Source organism: Pongo abelii, chromosome 19, assembly GCF_028885655.2.
Source record: "Pongo abelii isolate AG06213 chromosome 19, NHGRI_mPonAbe1-v2.0_pri, whole genome shotgun sequence".
Taxonomy (NCBI): Eukaryota; Metazoa; Chordata; class Mammalia; order Primates; family Hominidae; genus Pongo; species Pongo abelii.
Window position 1 is genome coordinate 74,088,144 of NC_072004.2, and position 12,580 is coordinate 74,100,723.

Below are 12,580 nucleotides of genomic sequence, written 5' to 3' on the forward strand. Positions count from 1 at the left end.
TGCCATCCTTTAGCCACAGTCACCTCAGACCCTCAAGCCTAACTCTTGGCAATCACAATCTGTTTTCCACCTCTCTGTTAGTTCACGGTATTATGTAAATGGCATCATGCAATGTATGTCCATCCTTTTGAGATTGGCTTTTTTCACTCAGGATAATTTCCTTGATGTTCATCCAAGTTGTGTGTGCCTTTTTATTGCTGAGTAGTATTCCATGGTATGGACGTACTACAATATATTTAACCATACATCCATCAAAGGACATTGGGGTTGTTTCTAATTTTTCAAACTATTATTATTAGTAGTAGTATTATTATTATTTTGAGATGAAGTCTCATTCTGTTGCCCAGGCTGGAGTGCAGTGGCACGATCTCGGCTCACTGCAACCTCCGCCTCCCAGGTTCAAGCAATTCTCCTGTCTCATCCTCCCAAGTAGCTGGGACTACAGGCACGTGCCACCACACCTGGCTAATTTTTTATTTTTAGTAGAGAAAGTGTGTCACCATATTGGCCAGGCTGGTCTTGAACTCCTAACCTTGTGATCCGCCTGCCTCAGCCTCCCAAAGTGCGGGGATTACAGGCGTGAGCCACCACACCTGGCCTGAATATTATACGTGAAACTGCTGTGAATATTTGTGTGCAAGGTTCTGCACAAAAATATGTTTTCTCTGGAATAAATGCCCAAGAGTACAATTGCTGTGTTGTATGGTAAGTCCAATTTTAGTTTTAAAAGGAATTACGAAACTTTCATGCGCGTCCATGTGAAGAGGCCACCAAACAAGCTTTGTGTGAGCGACATGGCTATTTATTTCACCTGGGTGCAGGCGGGCTGAGTCCGAAAAGAGAGTCAGTGAAGGGAGATAAGGGTGGGGCCGTTTTATAGGATTTGGGTAGGTGAAGGAAAATTACAGTCAAAGGAGGTTTGTTCTCTGGCGGGCAGGAGTGGGGGTCGCAAGGTGCTCAGTGGGGGAGCTTTTTGAGCCAGGATGAGCCAGGAAAAGGACTTTCACAAGGTAATGTCATCACTTAAGGCAAGGACTGGCCATTTACACTTCTTTTGTGGTGGAATGTCATCAGTTAAGGTGGGGCAGGGCATATTCACTTCTTTTGTGATTCTTCAGTTACTTCAGGCCATCTGGGTGTATACATGCAAGTCACAGGGGATGCGATGGCCTGGCTTGGGCTCAGAGGCCTGACATTCCTGCCTTCTTATATTAATAAGAAAAATAAAACAAAATAGTGTTGAAGTGTTGGGGTGGCGAAAATTTTCACGGGGTGGTATGGAGAGAGAATGGGCGATGTTTCTCATGGCTGCTTCAAGCGGGATTAGGGGCGGCGTGGGAACCTAGAGTGGGAGAGATTAAGCTGAAGGGAGGTCTTGTGGTAAGGGGTGATATTGTGGGGATGCTGGAAGAAACATTTGTCGTATAGAATGATTGGTGATGGCCTGGATACGATTTTGGATGAATTGAGAAACTAAATGGAATAACAGAAGGAGAAAAACAGGTATAAAAGGTCTAAGAATTGGGACGACTCAGGATATCTGATTAGAGAGTGCCTAAGGAGATTCAGCATAGTCTTGCCAGCAAAGATTATTTATTTACTTCAAGAGTTTAGAGTGGCAGCTTGGGGATAGCACCAGGAGATTTCAGCTGTGATGGCTTGGAAAAACAGTGTAAACTGGCAGTGTAAACAAGAGCAGGGCATGTATGAGTAGTTGAGAACGGTGAATAGGAGTATGACTAGACAGAAGATAGTAGGGATGACCAGTTTTTTTGGGGCACAGTCTAAGTTGGTCTGGTGTCTGGAATGAGACTGGGGCCTAATAAAAAGGAGCGTCTATACAGGAGCTTAAATGGGCTGTACCCTGTAGCATTCTGAAGACAGGCCTGAATTCTGAGAAGGGAAAGTGGTAAAAGTATTGTCCAGTCCTTTTTAAGTTGGTGGCTGAGCTTGGTGAAGTGTGTTTTTAAAAGATCTTTTGTCCATTCTACTTTTCTTGAAGACGGAGGACCATACGGGATATAAAGATTTCACTGAATACTAAGAGCCTGAAAAACTGCTTGGCTGATTTGACTAATAAAGGCTCATCTGTTATCAGACTGTATTGAGGTGGGAAGGCTAAACAGAGGAATTATGTCTGACAGAAGGGAAGAAATGACTGCGGTGGCCTTCTCAGACCTTGTAGGAAAGGCCTCTACCTATCCAGTGAACGTATCTACCTAGACTAAGAGGTATTTTAGTTATCTGACTCAGGGCACGTTGAGTAAAGCTAATTTGCCAGTCCTGGGCGGGGGCAAATCCTCGAGCTTGATGTGTAGGGAAGGGAGGGGGCCTGAATAATCCCTGAGGAGTAGTAGAATAGCAGATGGAACACTGAGAAGTTATTTCCTTGAGGATAGATTTCCACGATGGAAAGGAAATGAGAGGTTCTAAGAGGCGGGCTAGTGGCTTGTACTAAAGCATAACCTGCCTTTGCTGGTGTGTGGCGATTAGGCCTGGTGGAACCGCCATCAATAAATCAAGCATGATCAGGGTGAGGAACAGGAAAGAAGGAAATTTGGGGAAATGGGGTGAATGTCAGGTGGATCAGAGAGATACAGTCATGGGGGTCAGGTGTGGTATCAGGAATAATGTGGGAGGCCGGATTGAAGTCCGGGCCAGGAACAATGGTAATTGTGGGACTTAACAAAGAGTGCGTACAGCTGAAGGAGCTGGGGAGCAGAAAGTATATGCATCAGGTATGAGGAAGAAAATAGATTTTGGAAGTTATGAGAAATATAGAGAGTGAGTTGAACATTGTGATTTTTAGGGCCTCTAAAAGTATTAAAGCAGCGGCAGCCACTGCACGCAGACATGAGGGCTAGGCTAAAACAGTAAGGTCAAGTTGTTTGCACAGAAAGGCTACAGGGTGCGGTCCTGGCTCTTGTGTGAGAATTCTGACCACACTATGCCTAGGAAGGAAAGGAGTTGTTGTTTTGTAAGGGATTGAGGTTTGGGAGATTAATCGGACATGATCAGCAGGGAAAGCACGTGTGTTTTATGAGAATTATGCCGAGATAGGTAACAGATGAGGATGAAATTTGGGCTTGACTGAAGTAATGGGGGCTGTCTGTGAAGCTTTGCGGCAGTACAGCCTAGGGAATTTGCTGAGCTTGATGGGTGTCAGGGTCAGTCCAAGTGAAAGCAAAGAGAGGCTGGGATGAAGGGTGCAAAGGAATAGTAAAGAAAGCATGTTTGAGATCTAGAACAGAATAATGGGTTGTGGAGGGAGGTATTGAGGATAGGAGAGTATATGGGTTTGGCACCACGGGGTGGATAGGCAAAACAATTTGGTTGATAAGGGGCAGATTCTGAACTAACTTGTAAGGCTTGTCTGGTTTTAGGACAGGTAAAATGGGGGAATTGTAAGGAGAGTTTATAGGCTTTAAAAGGCCATGCTGTAGCAGGCGAGTGATAACAGGCTTTAATCTTTTTAAAGCGTGCTGCGGGATGGGATATTGGCATTGAGTGGGGTAAGGGTGATTAGGTTTTAATGAGATGGTAAGGGGTGCATGATCGGTCGCCAAGGAGGGAGTAGAGGTATCTTATACTTGTGGGTTAAGGTGGGGGGATACAAGAGGAGGACGCAAAGGAGGCTTTGGATTGGGAAGAAGGGCGGCAATGAGATATAGCTGTAGTCTAGGAATAGTCAGGGAAGCAGATAATTTAGTTAAAGTGTCTCAGCCTAATAAGGGAACTGGGCAGGTGGGGATAACTAAAAAGGAGTGCTTAAAAGAGTATTGTCTAAGTTGGCACCAGAGTTGGGGAGTTTTAAGAGGTTTAGAAGCCTGGCCGTCAATACCTACAGCAGTTATGGAGGCAAGGGAAACAGGCCCTTGAAAAGAAGGTAATGTGGAGTGGGTAGCCTCCATATTGACTAAGAAGGAGACAGACTTACCCTCCACTGTGAGAGTTACCTGAAGCTTGGCATCCGTGATGGTCTAGGGGGCTTCTGAGGCGATCGGACAGTGTCAGTCTTCAGCTGCTAAGCTGAGAAGATCTGAGAAGGAGTCAGAGAGCCTTGGGCCAGAGTTCTAGGGGCTCTGGAAGTGGCTACCAGGTGAGTTGAACAGTCCAATTTTCTGTGGGGTCCTACACAGATGGGACACGGCTTAGGAGGAATCCCGGGCTGCGGGCATTCCTTGGCTCAGTGGCCAGATTTTTGGCACTTGTAGCAAGCTCCTGGGGGAGGAGGTTCTGGAGGAACGCCTGGCCGCTGCAGTTCAGGCATTTGGAATTTCTTGTGTGCTAGAGACGTGGCTGGGGTTTGTCTCACAGTGGAGGCAAGGAATTGCAACTCAGAAATACATTGCTACTTGGCTGCCTCTACTCTATTATTGTACACCTTGAAGGCGAGGTTAACTAAGTCCTGTTGTGGGGTTTGAGGGCCAGATTCTAATTTTTGGAGTTTTATTTAATGTCGGGAGCAGATTGGGTAATAAAATGTATGTTGAGAATAAGATGGCCTTTTGACCTTTTAGGGTGTAGGGCTGTAAAGTGTCTCAGGGTTGCTGCCGAACGAGCCATGAACTGGGCTGGGTTTTTATATTTGATGAAAAAGAGCCTAAACGCTTCTGATTTGGGATAAAGAAAAAGGAGCATTAACCTTGACTATGCCTTTGGCTCCAGCCACCTTTTTAAGAGTAAATTGCTGGACAGGTGGGGGAGGGCTAGTCACGGAACGAAACTGTAAGCCGGACCAAGTGTGAGGAGGGGAGGCGATAAAAAGATTATAGGGTGGAGGAGCGGAGGCTGAGGAAGAATTGGGACCTAGCTCGGCCTGGCGAGGAGCAGCCTGGGGAGGAAGGGAGAGGTCAGATGGGTCTGTAGAAAAGGAAGATTAGAAAGACTCAGCGACACTTGGGGTTGGTACTGAGGGGACAGGCAGGAGGGAAAGAAGGAAGATTTGGGACGAGTTGCACAGGGCACAGAGACTAGGAAGGGACTGATGTGTAAAAGAATGCCTGGACGTCAGGCACCTCAGACCGTTTGCCTATTTTACGACAAGAATTATTTAGAACTTGCAGGATGGAAAAATTCAAAGTGCCATTTTCTGGCTATTTGGAACTACTGTCGAGTTTGTATTGGGGTCAAGCGGCATTGCGGAAGAAAATAAGGCATTTAGGTTTGAGGTCAGGTGTGAGTTGAAGAGGTTTTAAGTTTTTGAGAACACAGGCCAAAGGAGTAGAAGGAGGAATGGAGGGTGGAAGGTTGCCCATAGTGAAGGAAGCAAGCCTAGAGAAAAGAGAGAGTAGAGAAACAGAGGGAAGGGGTTCGGGGGTTCTTACTTTCCAGAAAAGTGGGAAAAGGGGTTGGGGTGCAGAGATAAGAGGTTGGGGCACAGAAATAAGGGATGGGGTGCAGAAATAAGGGGTCGGGACATGGAAATAAGGGGTCGGGGCACAGAAATAAGAGGTTGGGGCACGGAAATAAGGGATCGGGGCACAGAGATAAGAGGTCAGGGCATGGAAATAAGGGATGGGGCACAGAAATAAGGGGTCGGGTACAGAAATAAGGGTCAGGGCATGGAAATAAGGGGTCGTGGCACAGAGATAAGGGATTGGGGCACAGAGATAAGAGGTTGGGGCATGGAAATAAGGGATTGGGGTGCAGAGATATAAGAGGTTGGGGTGTGGAAATAAGGGATTGGGGCACAGAGATACAAGATTGGGGCACGGAAATAAGGGATTGGGGCACAGAGATACAAGGTTGGGGTACTTGCCCCTCCTCTAGAAAAGCGGGACTTGCCGCTAAGAGTGAAGGAGAAGGGGTTGGGGGTACTTGCCCCTCCCCCAGAAAAGCGGGACTTGCCGCTAAGAGTGAAGGAGAAGGGGTTGGGGGTACTTGCCCCTCCCCTAGAAAAGCAGGACTTGCCGCTAAGGGTGAAGGAGAAGGGGTTGAGGGGTACTTGCCCCTCCCCCAGAAAAGCAGAGAAGGGGTAGAGACAAGGAGAGAAGGGGTTGGGGTACTTGCCCCTTCCCCAGAAAAGCGGGACTTGCCGCTAAGGGTGAAGGATCAAGGCAGGCGTCCCTGCATGGTCTGACACCTTTGAAATGTGGATGAATAATCAGAGAGGCATCCCTGCAATGATTAAACACCAAGGGAAGGCTGCCTTCCCAGTCCGTGACTGGTGCTGGAGTTTTGGGTCCACAAATAAAACATGTCTCCTTTGTCTCTACCAGAAAATGAAAGGAATTGAAATTAAGAGAAGGGAGAGATTGAAGTGTGGTGCCAAGATTGAAGGGAGAAAGAGGTTAAGGGATAGTGGGGGAGGTTGGAAAAGAGAGTAAAAAAGGCCGCTTACTGGATTTGAAATTGGTGAGATGTTTCTTGGGCTGGTCGGTCTGATGACCTGAGGTCGTAGGTGGATCTTTCTCACGGAGCAAAGAGTAGGAGGACAGGGGACTGATCTTCCAAGGGAGGTCCCCCGATCCAAGTCATGGCACCAAATTTCATGCGTGTCCATGTGAAGAGACCACCAAAAAGGCTTTGTGTGAGCAACATGGCTGTTTATTTCACCTGGTTGCAGGTGGGCTGAGTCCAAAAAGAGAGTCAGCGAAGGGAGATAAGGGTGAGGCCGTTTTATAGGATTTGGGTAGGTAAAGGAAAATTACAGTCAAAGGAGGTTTGTTCTCTGGCGGGCAGGAGTGGGGGTCGCAAGGTGCTCAGTGGGGGTGCTTTTTGAGCCAGGATGAGCCAGGAAAAGGATTTTCACAAGGTAATGTCATCACTTAAGGCAAGGACCGGCCATTTACACTTCTTTTGTGGTGGAATGTCTTCAGTTAAGGTGGGGCAGGGCATATTCACTTCTTTTGTGATTCTTCAGTTACTTCAGGCCATCTGGGCATATATGTGCAAGTCACAGGGGATGCGATGGCTTGGCTAGGGCTCAGAGGCCTGACAGAAACAATTTTCCAGAGCAGCTATACCATTTTATATTCCCACCAACAATGGATGAGTGATCCAGTTTCTCCACATCCTCACCAACATTTGATGTTATCACTTTTTTTTTTATTTTAGCCATTCTGATACGTGTGTGGTGAAATCTCATCTGTATATCCTCTTCAGTGAAATGCCTGTGCATGTCTTTTGCTCATTTCCTAATTTGATTTTTTTTTTTTTTTTTGAGACAGAGTCTTGCTCTGTTGCCCAGGCTGGAGTGCAGTGGCACAATCTTGGCTCACTGCAACCTCCACCTCCGGGGTTCAAGCGATTCTCCTGCCTCAGCCTCCTGAGTAGCTGGGATTACAAGCATGCACCACCAGGCCCGGCTAATTTTTATATTTTTAGTAGAGACAGGGTTTCACCATGTTGGCCTGGCTGGTCTCAAATTCCTGACCTCAGGTGATCCACCTGCCTTGGCCTCCCAAAGTGCTGGGATTACAGGCATGAGCCACCACACCTGGCCTGATTTTTTAAGTAGCAAATTTTGAAAGTTATTTACATATTATAGAAATAAGTCCTTTGCCTGCTATGCACCTTGCACGTATTTTTCTTTCAGTCTATAATTTGTCTTTTCATCCTCAGGGTCTTTGACAGAGCAAGATATTTTTATTTTGATGACAATCCAATATATCAATGATGAAACTGTTCTGTATCTTGACTCTATCAATGTCAATATCCTTGTTGTGATACTGTACCATATAGTTTTGCACTATGCTACCACTGGGGGAATCTGGTAAGGAGTTTACAGGATCTCTCTGTATTATTTCCTACATGCATGTGAATCTACGGTTATCTCAAAATAAAAAGCTTAAAAAAAAAACATGCCTAAATACAAATTCATTATTAACTGGTTCCAGTTAATCTCAGTTTGAGGAACAACCATTCTTCTAGACACCCACGTTAAAAACCTGAGGTCATCTTTTACTTCATTCTTTCTCTTTCCTCCTATCCCCCTCCTACATATCTTTGTTTTTTTTGTTTGTTTGTTTGTTTAAAGACAGAGTCACTCTCTTGCCCAGGGTATGGTCTATGGAGGTGATCTTAAAGCTACAAGTCTTATGTCTCAATCTCTATATGAGCTACTGCCATATTTCAGGCACTTGTGATTTGCAACTTGTATTACTAATGCAAAAATATATCCATATCACTTTCGAGCTTAATGGCTTCAGTGATTTGCCATTCTTGCATAATGGGCTGGAGCTTTAAATAGAGCATACAAGGCTTTTCATGATCCAGCCCATGAACTGCTCAGGTTATATTAGTTATAGTTTCAAATGTTTGGAGATTTTCCAGTTATCTTTCTGTTATTAATTTTTAATTTGATCCCATTATGTCCAGAGAATATACTCTATCATTTCAATTCTTTTAAATTTGTTAAGGTTTTTTTTTAATCAAGGTGAATATTTTATGGACATTTGAAAAGAATGTGTATTGCACTGTTATTGGGCAAAGTGTTCTATAAATATCAGTTAGGTCCTGTTGGTTGATGGTGTTCAGTTCTACATCCTGATGATTTTCTCTCTAGTAGTTCTATCAATTGCTAAGGGTGGGGTGTTGAAATCCTCAACTGTAATTGTGGATTTGTCTATTTATCTTTTTAACTCTGTTTTTGCTTCATATATTTTGAAGCTCTGGTGTTTGGCACATACACATTAAAGATTGCTATATATTTTTGGTGGATTGATTTATTGATTTTTTTTTTTTTTTTTTTTGAGACAGGGTCTCATTCTGTCACCCAGGCTGGAGTGCAGCAGTGTAATCTCAGTTCACTGCAACTTCCACCTCCCTGGGCTCAAGCAATCCTCCCACCTCAGTCTCCCAAGTGGCTGGGACTACAGGCATGCACCACCGTGCCCAGCTAATTTTTGTATTTTTTTTTTTAGTGGAGATGGGGTTTCACCATATTGCCCAGGCTGGTCTCGAACTCCTGGGCTCAAGCGATCTGCCCATGTTGGCCTCCCAAAGTACTGAGATAACAGACGTGAGATCTCTTTATTATTATATAATGTCCCTCTTTGTCCCTAGTAATTTTCTTTCTCTGAACTTACTTTATCTGATATTAACATACTCAGTACTGCTTTCTTAAAATTAGTGTTTGCATGCTATATTACCTTTTATCCTTTAACTTTCAACCTACCTGTCTCATCATGTTTGAAGGAACATATACTTGCAGATAGCAGATACAGACAGTCTCTGACTTACAATGGTTTGACTTAAATGTTTTTTTTTTTTTTTGAGATGGAGTCTCGCTCTGTTGCCCAGGCTGGAGTGCAGTGGCGCGATCTCAGCTCACTGCAAGCTCTGCCTCCCAGGTTCACGCTATTCTCCTGCCTCAGGCTCCCGAGTAGCTGGGACTACAGGCGCCCGCCACCATGCCCAGCTAATTTTTTGTAGTTTTAGTAGAGATGGGGTTTCACCATGTTAGCCAGGATGGTCTCGATCTCCTGACCTCGTGATCTGCCCGCCTCGGCCTCCCAAAGTGCTGGGATTAGAGGCGTGAACCACCGTGCCTGGCATGATTTTTTTTTTTAACCTTATGATGGTTCAAAAGCAATATACATTCAGTAGAAATCATACTTTAAGTACCCATACAACCATTTCTGTTGTTCACTTTCAGTACCGTATTCAACAGATAACATGACATATTCAATACTTTATTATAAAATGGGCTTTATGTTAGGTAATTTTGCCCAACTATAGGCTAATATAAGTGTTCTGAGCATATTTAATTTAGGCCTGGCTAAACTATAATGTTTGACAGGTTAGATGTATTAAATGTATTTTTGACTTTGAATGTTTTTCAACTTACCATGGATTTATTGGGAACATAACCTCATCATAAGTCAAGGAGCATCTGTACTTCTATTTTTATGTATTGTGTTGTTTCTTTCTTTCCCTCCCTCCTTCTTCCCTTCCCTTCCCTCCTCCTTCTCTTCCCCCTCCCATCCCCTCCTCTCCCCTCCCCTCCCCTTCCCTCCCCTTCCCTTCCCTTCCTTCTACCTTATTTCCTTTTCTTAGGTCCCAGCCTCCTGTTAATTTATTTCTGTTTGGAGAGCTTCCTTTAGCCATTCTTTAAGGGTAGGTCTCAACAAACTGTTTCTCTTCATCTGAGAATGTCTTCATTTTTCCCTTTATTCCTGAAGGCCAGTTTCACCTGATAACAGGATTCAAGATTGATAGTTTTGTTTTCAGCACTTGATAAGTGTTGGACCACTTCCAGATGGCCTCCATCATTTCTTTTACAGGTAGTGCAAAAAGTACAGTTTGAATTAACATTCCTTCCTGGTTGTTTCTCCCTGACTGTTTTAAAGATTTCTCTTTTCTTAATCTCCAGTTTTTAGAAGGTTAATTATGATGTGTCAGTATGGCTTTGGACTGTTTTCTCTATTTGGAGCTCAATCAACTTCTTGAATCTGTAGGTGTTTGTCTTCCACCGGATTTGGGAAGTTTTCAGCCATTATTTCTCTGAATACTTTTCAGTCTCACACTTTCTTCTTTCCTGCAAAGACTCTGATGATACAAATGTTAGTAACTCTATCACGGGATCCTTAGGGTGTCACTTTGCCAGCCAGAAACCTCTGTGGCTAGTGGCACCTTCTGCCTGAGTATTGCTTGTGGCCGCTGGGCTTGTTCTGCCCACTCAGCCCAGCAGGCTGCGCTCAGCTCACACTACAGGCCCAGATCCCACACCTGCCAGGGGTGAGCCAGGCATGGAGTGGCGAGGCGTGTGTGGGCAAGTGAGCGCAGGGTCTGGCCACTATGCACAGCCAGGCATGCTGGCTGCTGTGGTGGGGTGGGGAGCTCAGGTGCTGGCACAGATGCCAGCTCCATGCAAGGCTGTGGCTGGACCAGATGTACTGCACACGGCTTCCACTGCAGGCATCCACGTCTGGATGAGGGGAACACGGTGGCACCCAGAAGCTTGGAGATGCCAGAAATCGCAGAGCCCCAAAGAGGGTGTCACAGCCCTAGTTCAGGGAGCTGCAGCTCTTCTATCCTTCTTGTCACCCACAACATGGAGAGCAGGGGTGGCAGCAGGGGGGTGTTTCAGCCCTATTTGTGTTACAGCTCTTTTAGCCCTGCCATTTGAAGAGGAGGAAAAAGTGATCCTATACCATCTTGTTCTGAAACCATAAGCCTGGCATTTAAAGGAAGCAGTGGTTGGTGACTGTATTCAAAGGGCAAGAAAAATGGAGTAAGAAACTGATCAGTGGCTGGGCACGGTGGTCCACACCTGTAATCCCAGCACTTTGGTAGGCCAAGGCAGGTGGATTGCTTGAGGTCAGGAGTTCAAGACCAGCCTGACCAACATGGTGAAACCCTGTCTCTACTAAAAATAAAAAAATTAGCCAGGCATAGTGGTGGATGCCTGTAATCCTAGCTACTCAGGAGGCTGAGGCAGGAGAATAGCTTGAACCCGGGAGGCAGAGGTTGCAGTCAGACGAGATCATGTCATTGCACTCAAGCCTGGGCGACAGACACTCCGTCTCAAAAAAATAGAAAGAAAAAAAGAAAGAAATCGATCAATATTAACTCCACCAAACAGAGAAATGCTGCTCATTGGTTCTTAACTATCTGATTAAAAATGGGCTTTGTGCATATGCTGAACTCTGCAGTTATTAAAGAAATCATCAAGTGTTATCATTGTTTCAATGCATGGTCCTGTGATTGGTAGCATAAATGATGTGATACTGGATAAGTGGATACAAAATTTGGCCACATGTTTTAAAGCATGTATTTGAACATACAATTGGCTAATATATCTGAGCACTGCCTGTAAATGACAGATGGTTCTAACTTTCTTAAACCCGTCTTCCACAGGGAGTAAAGTGGATAGCAGGGAAGGTTACAAATCAGTGGATTGAGAATGGCAAACAGGAATAACTCACCACTAATTCTGCCCAGCTGATACTGAACACTGTCCGGAAAGTGCCAAAGACATTACTAATTGATGACAGCACTCTCCTGTTGAGTTTAGTTGATCACAATAAGAGTGCTGTGATCACAATAAGAGAGTGCTGTGATCAATTAGTAATGTCTTCCACAGGTGCAGGAATGGGCATTGGCTGCACATATGCCACCTATTTAACACTTCTGACCTAGAAAATTCCTCTAGAGAGCACGTCCTCTCTGGCTGTAGATACAGGCAGCCAGCTTATCTGTTTGAAGACCCAAGGATTAAAAAAGGTCCATCTTGAGGGGTTTGTAATAAGGAGATTTATTAGTGTTGGGCCCAGAGTGATGGATGGAGTTTTTCCAACATTTTGCCCAGGGGCTCAGAACATATGGACTGCTAGTTGAAATGGGGCTTGGAATTACATTTACACACATTCCACCAATAAATATTTGAACACAGGTGCATTTTTTAACAATAGTTTTCTGCATGAACTGCAAAAATGCCTTCCAAATGACCTCTGTCTCTGGGGTCCTACCCTTCCTACTCCCATAAATCTGGTAGCCAATAAACAGCTGTAGACACAGCTTGTCTTGGGGATTAGGGGCTGCCTTGACAGGAAATAAAGCAAGGATCACTTTTTTTTTTTTCTTGAGACAGGGTCTCACTTTGTTGCTCAGGCTGGAGTGCAGTGGTGCAATC